Here is an 11,193-nt window from a genome sequence, read left to right on the forward strand (position 1 = left end):
CCCTGTTGAGTACCAGTCATTGTCACCTTTGATTGTGGGTTTCTGGTGGATGGGGAAGGAGTTCTATTTGTTTTGACACCAGAGAGGTGACTTGAGAAGATGTTTAGCATAGTTGCTGTGCCCTGAAGCAGCCCACATGCTTTTTAATCATTTCAAGCAGTATAGTTGCACACCCATCCCAGGGGAGGGGATAAAAGTAAATTTCTCAAGGCACACATTCTGTGCTTTGTTAAGAAAGTGTGGGCCTGCCATGGAGGACAAAACCTGCAGAACTGGAGTGTAAGAGAGCAAAGATACTGTCGATCTTTAAAGAGCATCTCCGTAATCCACAGCTTTCTTCCCAACAGTGGTAACTGCATTTTTACAGCCTAGCATGTGTGTGGGTTTTGACTGTTACTGGTATGTTAATTGGGGGTGGAAGGGTTGGGGCAGGGAGGAAGGGAGAGGGGTAGAACCATTTTGGTTAAAATTTGGAAAGAACAGCTACCTAATGAATCACGCCTATGTCCAAAATATTTTGCCCTTTCAAAAAATTTCACTGGCACCATAAATGAGGACTTTGAGAGACTGTTCAGAAAATCTGTGAATACTAAAACCTACCACCAAGGTGCTCCCTATCTGAGCTCACTGTGGCCCACCAAGGACAAAGCCAGTTCCCCGAGTTTCTAAAGCTGCCATTTGAAGATGGAAACTGACTGAAGAGGAAAGGCTTTATTGGAGACTGTATACAGGCAGACCTTAGAGGTGCTAATTCCTGAAATAGGAGGAGATCTTTTTCCAAATACCAATTTGTCCATCGACATCACTGACACAAGTATTTGCAGGAGATGGGAGAGAAAGACTTGTGCTCTTATGCTGGAGACTCTTGGAGCCTGGAGCCTCTGGCTTGTTTGTTTGTTTGTTTGTTTTTGTTGTTATTTTGTTTTGTTTTTCAGCTTTGAAACCCAAAGCTGCTCATGGTAGATTCAGTTACTGACAGCACGAATTCTAGAGTCAATTTAAAGGTTGAATGACTTCACAAGTCCTGGTCTCAGGAGCTTAACTTTCATACTGGGGTAGTGGTGCACTTGAGAATACTTGAGAATGAAATATTCAGAATAACTGCTATCTAAAATACTGTCTTGAATCATGAGAGCCATCAGTTCTCAGCGTTGTCTCGACTTGCATCTAGAACTACATTGTAAAATCTTTTAAAGTATGTTTAGATGTCTGTGAAAACTGATGTAAATGATAAAATGATAATAAGAATGGTAAAATATCTAACTGGCTTTGCACTCCCCAAAATAGGTATTCAATTTTGAAGATTCTATACAAAAACAGGATATGAAACTTACTACTAACATTTGATGTCAGTCACACATTGAAGTGATCATTTCATTTGCATATTTTTCCTTTTTCAGTAAGATTTACTTACTTTATTATTTTTCATGTGCATGAGTGATTTGCATTCATATGTATGTATGTGTACCACATACATGCCTGGTGTCCAGAGTGTCAGATGTGGGGTCTGGGAATTGAATCCAGGTTCTTTGGAAGAACAGCTGCTCTTGACCTCTGAGCTAACTCTCCCTACCATCTTCTCACTTTTCTAATTGTAACTATAACCAACTTTTACATTACACATGTGGCCCATATTATATTTCTGTTAGCATTATTCTTGGCTGCTTTCTGATTTTGCAATATCTAATAATCCTGAAGGAGTAAATTGTTACATCATATTCTGAAACTAAATCTTGAACCTTTTGCAGTTATTTTTAAAGTTGAAATACTTCTATAAAAATTCCAGAAAGAAATGTACATGAACATATGTGATAACAGATGACATTTTTGTTAAGTATATTATCAAAGACAGAAAATACTGACTAAATAAGATACATTAAAATGTTACAGCAAAATGTGAAAAGGTGAGTTCCAAAGGAGGAAACCTGTATGTGACCTGTGTAGCAGTTCTCAAGTTAATATTCTGACCATGCAAGTAGGGTAAAAGACATGCTCTCCCAAAAGCAACAGTTTGGGTTTTGTTATTGTTTTTGTTCTGAATATGGGTGTGAATGCTCAGTTCTCACTTGCCGAGTTATTGATTGTAAAGTGTTGAAACCTTCAGTAAAGCCTCAAACATATAGGACAGGCTTGTTACTTTTTAAAAGCTATTAAAGAAACAACCTAGATTTTTTTCTTTCTTATTGAAAATAGATTTTCCTCTCATGCAATGCATCCTGGTCCCAGTTTCCCCTCCATTCTCTCCTCCTAGCTCCCTCTACCTCCCCTTCCCTCAGATCCACTCTTCCTCTATTTCCTTTTCAGAAAAGGAAGGTCTTCAAGAGACAACAGCCAAACAGGACAAAACAAGATAAGACAAGGCAAAATCCTCATATCCAGGCTGGACAAGGCAACCCAACAGGAGAAAAGGAGTCTCAAGAGCAGGCAAAGGAGTCAGAGATGCACCCATTTCTACTATTCAGCGTTCCACGAAAACACCAAGCTAACAGCCATAACATATATGTAGAGAACCTTGGGCAAACTCATGTAGGCCACATGCTTGCTGCTTTAGTCTTTATGAGCCCTTGTGAGCCCTGTTTAGTGGATTCAGTTGGTCATGTTCTACTGCTGTTCCCCATCCTCCCATCTGACTCCTATAGTCTTCCTTCCCCAACTTTCCAGGGGCTTGCTGAGCTCTAAGGGGAGGGACCAGATAAAGATCTCCAATATAGACTCTCTCTCTGTATGATGTCTGGCTATGGATCTCTGAACCTGCCCCTATATGCAGCCAGAGGAAGCCTCTATGGTGATACAATTGGACAAAGCTCCTATCTATGGGTATAGCAGAATATCATTAACTATAATTTTATTGTATGTATTTTTTTAAAAAGATAGTCATATTTGGTTCTATGTTAGGTCTCTCTGAGCTACTCAGTAGGTTATCTGGCTTTACATGCTATAGTATACATTTTGCATTACGTGGTGACAAAAATATGTTAACTCATCTGCTGTAAGTGGGATGGCCCATCTCTTGCTGTCATAAACAGATGTAACAACAAAATATAAATTATTGACTGTTCACGGTTTGGGACCGAGCCTAGAGCAGGTCACAGGCAGCAGCTCCGTACCCAACCGCAGAAAACCAAGAAAAACAGGGACTCCCAGGAGCTTGAACTCACGCAGCATCCCAGGTAAGGAAAAAGCAGCACTTGCCCCAAACAGGGAGCAACAGGGACCCACTGGGACCCAGGAATTCGCTCCTGGCCTGGAGCGGGCTCCATCCGGTCTGGGCCCGAGCACTCGCGGATCCCGGGAGGCAGCTCTGCACCCAATCTCGCAGACTCCAGAGGAAGCGGGGCTCGCAGGACCTCTGTGCCAAGCAGGGTCTTGGGCTAGGAGGTGGCAGTGCTTGCCCCCAAACAGGGAGCGGGTAGGACCCACTGGGACCCAGGAGTTCACTCCAGGGCCCGGAGCGTGGGTTCCTTCCGGTCTGTGCCAGAGCAGATCCCGGGAGTCAGCTCTGCACCCAATCTCACAGAACCTAGAGGGAGCTGGGCTCTCCGTGGCTCAAGCTAGCTCAAGCAGTTTCTTAGGCTAGGAGGTGGCAGTGCTTGCCCCCAATCAGGGAGCAACTGGGACCCACTGGGACCCACTGGGACTCATTGGGATCCAGGAATCTGCTCCTGACCCGGAGCCCCAGCCCCTTCCGGTTTCCACCTGAGCACCGAGCACATCTTGGGCCTCATCTCTAACTCAAGCAGCAAAACCCATCCCAAACAGTTCTGACACAACCTAGATAATAGGAAAGACAGGCCCCAGTCAGAGACAGCACTGATAGCACAAAGGTGATCCAGATGGCGAAAGGCAAGCGCAAGAACACAAGCACCAGCAACCCAAGGTACTTGCCATTATCAGAACCTAGTTCTCCCACATTAGAAAGTCCTGAACTCCCCATATCACCAGGAAAACAAGAACCAGATCTAAAATCATTTCTAATGATGATGCTAGAGGACTACAAGAAGGAAGTAAATAACACTATCAAAAAACTTGAGGAGAACACAGGAAAACAGGATGAAGTCCTTAAAGAAACACAAAAATCCTTTAAAGAATTACAAGAAAACACAACCAAACAGATGAAGGAATTGAACAAAACCATCCAGGACATAAAAATGGAAGTGGAAACAATAAAGAAATCACAAAGGGAGACTATCCTGGAGATAGAAAACCTAAAAAAGAAATCAGGAGTCATAGACACAAGCATCACCAACAGAATACAAGAGATAGAAGAAAGAATCTCAGGTGCAGAAGATACCTTAGAAAATATTGACACAACTATCAAAGAAAATGCAAAATGCAAAAAGTTGCTATCTCAAAATATCCAGGAAATCCAGGACGCAATGAGAAGACCAAACCTAAGGATAATAGGTATAGATGAGAGTGAAGATTCCCAACTTAAAGGGCCAGTAAATATCTTCAACAAAATTATTGAGGAAAACTTCCCTAACCTAAGGAATGAGATGCCCATAATCACACAAGAAGCCTACAGAACGCCAAACAGACTAGATCAAAAAAGAAATACCTCCCGTCACATAATAATCAAGACTCAAAGTGTACAAAACAAAGACAGAATTTTAAAAGCAGTAAGGGAAAAAGGCCAAATAACATATAAAGGCAAACCTATCAGAATTACACCTGACTTCTCACCAGATACTATAAAAGCCAGAAGATCCTGGACAAATATCATACAAACCCTAAGAGAACATAAATGCCAGCCCAAGCTACTTTACCCAGCAAAACTCTCAATTACCATAGACGGAGAAACTAAGATATTCCATGACAAAACTGAATTTACACAGTATCTTCCCACAAATCCAGCTTTACAAAGGATAATAGCAGGAAAGCTCCAATACAAGGAGGGCAATCATACCCCAGAAAGAGCAAGAAAATAATCCTTTTCCATCAAACCCAAAAGAAGATAACCACACAAACGATGTCTCCACTATTAGCAAAAATGACAGGAAGCAAGAACACCCTCTCCTTAATATCTCTTAACATCAATGGACTCAATTCCCCAATAAAAAGGCATAGGCTAACGGACTGGATATGCAAACAGGACCCAGCTTTTTGCTGCTTACAGGAAACCCACCTCAGTGACAAAGACAGACACTACCTTAGAGTAAAAGGTTGGAAAACAATTTATCAAGCAAATGGCACTAAGAAACAAGCGGGAGTAGCCATTCTAATATCGAATAAAATCAACTTTCAACTTAAAACTATCAAAAAGGATAAGGAAGGGCATTTCATACTTGTCAAAGGAAAAGTCAACCAACATGAACTCTCAATTCTGAATATCTATGCGCCAAATACAAGAGCATCGAATTTCATAAAAGAAACCTTACTAAAGCTCAAAACACACATTGCACCTCACATAATAATAGTGGGAGACTTCAACACCCCACTCTCAGCAATTGATAAATCATGGAAACAGAAACTAAATAGAGATACAGTAAAACTAACAGAAGTTATGAACCAAATGGACTTAACAGATATCTATAGAACATTTCACCCTAAAGCAAAAGAATATACCTTTTTCTCAGCACCTCATGGTACCTTATCCAAAATAGACCATATAATTGGGCACAAGACAGGCCTCAACAGATATAAGAAAATTGAAATAAGTCCCTGCATCCTATCAGATCACCATGGTCTAAGGCTGGTCTTCAAAAATGACAAAGAGAATGGAAAGCCCACATTTACATGGAAACTGAACAACACCCTACTCCTTGATAATCAGGTAAGGGAAGAAATAAAGAAAGAAATTAAAAACTTTTTAGAATTTAATGAAAATGATGACACATCATACCAAAATCTATGGGATACAATGAAAGCAGTGCTAAGAGGAAAATTCATAGCTCTAAGTGCCTACAAAAAGAAACTGGAGGGAGCATACACTAACAGCTTGACAGAGCACCTGAAAGACCTAGAACAAAAAGAAGCTAATACACCCAAGAGGAGTAGAAGGCAGGAAATAATTAAACTCAGGGCTGAAATCAACCAAATTGAAACAAAAAGAACTATCCAAAGAATCAATAAAACCAGGAGTTGGTTCTTTGAGAAAATCAACAAGATAGATAAACCCTTAGCTAGACTAATCAGAGGGCAGAGAGACAGTATCCAAATTAATAAAATCAGAACTCAAAAGGGGGACATAACAACAGAAACTGAGGAAATTAAAAAAATCATCAGATCCTACTACAAAAGCCTATATTCAACAAAATTGGAAAATTTGGATGAAATGGACAATTTCCTAGACAAATACCAGTTGCCAATGTTAAATCAGGACCAGATAAACCATCTAAACAGTCCCATAACCCCAAAAGAAATAGAAGCAGTCATTAAAAGTCTCCCTACAAAGAAAAGCCCGGGACCAGACGGTTTTAGTGCAGAATTCTATCAGACCTTCAAGGAAGACCTAATCCCAATTCTTTTCAAACTATTCCACAAAATGGAAACAGAAGGTACACTACCCAACTCATTCTTTGAAGCCACAATTACACTCATACCTAAGCCACACAAAGACCCAACAAAGAAAGAGAACTTCAGGCCAATCTCCCTTATGAACATTGATGCAAAATTACTCAATAAAATTCTAGCGAACCGAATTCAAGAACACATCAAAACAATTATCCATCACGATCAAGTTGGCTTCATCCCAGGAATGCAGGGTTGGTTCAATATTTGGAAATCCATCAATGTAATCCATTATATAAACAAACTCAAAGAAAAAAACCACATGATCATCTCACTAGATGCTGAGAAAGCATTTGACAAAATTCAACACCCCTTCATGATAAAAGTCTTGGAAAGGTCAGGAATTCAAGGTCCATACCTAAACATAGTAAAAGAAATATACAGCAAACCAGTAGCCAGCATTAAACTAAATGGAGAGAAACTTGAAGCAATCCCACTAAGATCAGGGACTAGGCAAGGCTGCCCACTCTCCCCCTACTTATTTAATATAGTATTGGAAGTCCTAGCCAGAGCAATTAGGCAACACAAGGAGGTCAAAGGGATACAAATTGGAAAGGAAGAAGTCAAAATCTCACTATTTGCAGATGATATGATAGTATACTTAAGTGACCCCAAAACTTCCACCAGAGAACTCCTAAACCTGATAAACAACTTTAGCAAAGTGGCTGGATATAAAATTAACTCAAGCAAATCAGTAGCCTTCCTCTACTCAAAAGATAAACTGGCTGAGAAAGAAATTATGGAAATGACACCCTTCAAAATAGTCACAGATAATATAAAATACCTTGGTGTGAACCTAACCAAGCAAGTAAAAGACCTGTATGACAAGAACTTCATTCCCCTGAAGAAAGAAATCGAAGCCGATCTCAGAAGATGGAAAGATCTCCCATGCTCATGGATTGGAAGGATTAATATAGTAAAAATGGCTATTTTGCCAAAAGCCATCTACAGATTTAATGCAATCCCCATCAAAATTCCCACTCAATTCTTCTCAGAGATAGAAAGAGCAATCTTAAAATTTATTTGGAATAACAAAAAACCCAGGATTGCGAAAACTACTCTCAGCAATAAAAGAACTTCTGGAGGAATCACCATCCCCGACTTCAAGCTGTAGTACAAAGCAATAGTGATAAAAACTGCATGGTATTGGAACAGAGACAGGCAGGAGGATCAGTGGAATAGAATAGAAGACCCAGAATTGAACCCCCATACCTATGGTAACTTAATCTTTGACAAAGGGGCTAAAACCATCGAATGGAAAAAAGATAGCATTTTCAACAAATGGTGCTGGTCCAACTGGTGGTCAGCATGTAGAAAAATGAAAATTGATCCATACTTATCTCCTTGTACAAAGCTCAATTCCAAGTGGATTAAGGACCTCCACCTAAAACCAGCCACACTGAAACTAATAGAAGAGAAACTGGGAAAAAGCCTGGAATACATAGGCACAGGGAAAAAGTTCCTGAACAGAACGCCAATGGCCTGTGCTCTAAGACCAAAAATTGACAAATGGGACCTCATAAAGCTGCAAAGCTTCTGTAAAGCAAAGGACACAGTCAATAGGACAGAGCAGCAACCAACAGATTGGGAAAAGATATTCACCAACCCTACATCTGATAAAGGGCTAATATCCAAGGTATACAAAGAACTGAAGAAATTAGACTCTAGACAATCAAAGAACCCTATTAAAAAATGGAGCACAGACCTGAACAAAGAATTCTCAACTGAGGAAGCTCGAATGGTTGAGAAGCACTTAAAGAAGTGTTCAGCATCCCTAGTCATCAGGGAAATGCAAATGAAAACAACACTGAGATTCCACCTCACACCAGTAAGAATGGCTAAGATCAAAAACACAGGTGACAGTACATGTTGGCGAGGACGTGGAGAAAGAGGAACACTCCTCCACTGTTGGTGGGATTGTAAACTGGTACAACCACTATGGAAGGCAGTCTGACGGTATCTCAGAAAATTGAACATAGCGTTACCTAGGGACCCAGCTATACCACTCCTGGGCATATACCCAAAAGAAGTTTCAACATACAACAGGGACACATGCTCCACCATGTTCATAGCAGCCTTATTTATAATAGCCAGAAGTTGGAAAGAACCCAGATGCCCTTCAACAGAAGAATGGATGCAGAAAATGTGGTACATTTATACAATGGAGTACTACTCAGCTATTAAAAACAATCAGTTCACAAAATTCCTAGGCAAATGGATGGAGCTGGAAAATATCATCTTGAGTGAGATGACCCAATCTCAAAGGAACATACATGGTATGCACTCACTGATAAGTGGATATTAGCCCAAAAGCTCACAATTTCTAAGAATCTTCATATAGACCACATAAAACTCACATAGAAGAAGGAAGACCAAAGTATGAATGCGTTGGTCCTTTTTAGAAGGAGCATCAAAAGTTTCAACCAGAACTCCCAAAGTCTAAACCACCAACCAGAGAGCACAAAGGGAGGGACTCACGCACCTGTATAGGGAATTGAGGGTGACCTTGTTAGACTCCAGTGAAAGTGGAGGGCCAAGGTCCCCAAAAGTTCGGATCCCCTACTGTGTTGGAATTCGAGAGCAGGGAGATGGGACTGGGAGGATGTTTGGAGCACACCATCACAAAAATTAGGAGGAAGGGGTAGGGGATAAGGGATTTGGGGGGAGAATGAGAAAGGAGACAACATTGAAAGGTAAATACGTATAATACCCAATAAAAACCCCACACAGATAAAGGATTTAAAAAAAAGGAAGTCTATTTATTTTAAATTAATTTCAAAAGTTTCTAGGAGATGCAAATTGGCTAAGATACTATTTTAAGCTCTCCACAAAAGAATTTAAATCTCTGTTCAATATTCTCAAGAGAGAGGTAAACCCTAACTTCCTCAACAGTTAATTGACAAAAGAGAGGTAATCTCACAAAAAGTAGAAAAAGCTATTTCTAATCGATATATCATATAGTCTGATTAATTGTCAGTGGAGCTATAAAAGTCCTTTGACAAAAGATTATTAATATAGATTTATATATCCTTAAATAAGGCCTTCATGACTCTCTGAGTGTGGAAGGAGCAACTGTTGGTGCTTCTACCCTGATTTTACAAGAACTCTGAAAAATTGGCTTTAAAAACAAAAGAGGAGGAACGGTACCCCCTCAGAAGGAGTCCCCCTGAAATACTCTCCATCATGCCTTGTTCACTTTTCTCTCTCTAAAGCTGAAAGCTCATGGCAAATCTCTTGCTGACCATGTTGGTGACCTCGGGCACCACCAAGACCAACAAAACTTTGCCACAGATATGGGGAAGGACCCTCATACCCATAAAGGGAATGCCCCAGTCCCAGTTCCCTTATGGAGCCGAGGACTGATATGCCTGCCCAATACCACAGAAGGCACAGCTAACCGGCTACCACAAATATTAATGAAAAAAATAGATACCCTCACAAAGCCAGGCCCAATCATAAATACGATGAATAACAATTTACATCCAGGGAAGAGAAATCTCCCTGAGAATCCCCTTCTTTTTTCTTTCCAGGTAAAATTGAATCACCCGTGATGCCTGCTATTAGAAGTTCTAACCCACATGGACCAGAAGCCAGGAGCCTCGCCCTTACCCTCACCCCCTACCTTTTCCCACCTGCACAAGGTCCCCTGAAGCTGGGCAACTGCAAGATCCTGCTTGGCAACTGCAGATAGACTCAAAGCAGTGTACCATATCATCTGAAGAATAGCAGGGAGACCATAACTCAAGCAGTGTACCATATCTTCTGAAGAATAGCAGGTTGCAGTCCTCCTCGCCCCCACGAATAACCAGGACCCGCCGGTCGGGTCAAGTGGCACCCAGACATGGGGCTTGAGGCACGGACCCATCCGGACGGACCCTCATTGAAAGGATGTGCGCACGACATCAAGATTGAGCAAGACAGAGATCATAGCCCGTGACCTGTAGTCCACGGAACCAGGTTGATGATGCCATCAAGAAGGCAGTTGAAGTTCATTACCATCAGCTGAAAATTGCAGAGGATCCAGAAGTGACTCCGCAGGAGACTGACACAGCTGTCAGCTCCCCTGCCTCCCCCTACGGTCGACCCCTAGACTTCCACGCCCTCCAGAAGGGTTCCTGGTATGCCTGGCTTTTCCCTCATTTCTCTCGCTAGAGAGCTTGGCCTCTTGATCACCACAACAAAAATTGGCTTTTTCCTAAACCAAGGCCACCCTTGATATGGCCGCTAACATTGGGGAGCCTTCCTTTATGACAATATTACACCCCAAACTGACAAATGGTTGGTAACTTGAACATTTACAAGAGACTAGGATGGCTGTGAGTTAGCCCAATGACGGGATTATTGTAGGTCCACTTCCCAGGGGCCCACCCAATGCAGCCGAAAAGGAGTGCGTGGTGCTGGGAGTGGGTGCAGCCTACATGGCCTAAGACAGGGCTCACACCCTCCTTTCACCCACATCAGAGTCCCTTGACGTTGCCCATCGTCGACAGCCTAAAGCCTTCGACCATCGATGTGACTCGTCTCACATCAGTGTTTTGGGGTTGTGAACTTGTCTAAGACCCCCCATAATTAGACATCCAAATTCAAAACTCACATAGTTGGGATTGAACATAAGATGCCTTCTCTAACTAAACAGCAAAGGGGGAGATGCCAGAAGCCAGGACCCTCGCCCTTACCCTTACC

This window comes from Grammomys surdaster, unplaced genomic scaffold (assembly GCF_004785775.1).
Source record: "Grammomys surdaster isolate TR1022 unplaced genomic scaffold, NIH_TR_1.0 131, whole genome shotgun sequence".
Taxonomy (NCBI): Eukaryota; Metazoa; Chordata; class Mammalia; order Rodentia; family Muridae; genus Grammomys; species Grammomys surdaster.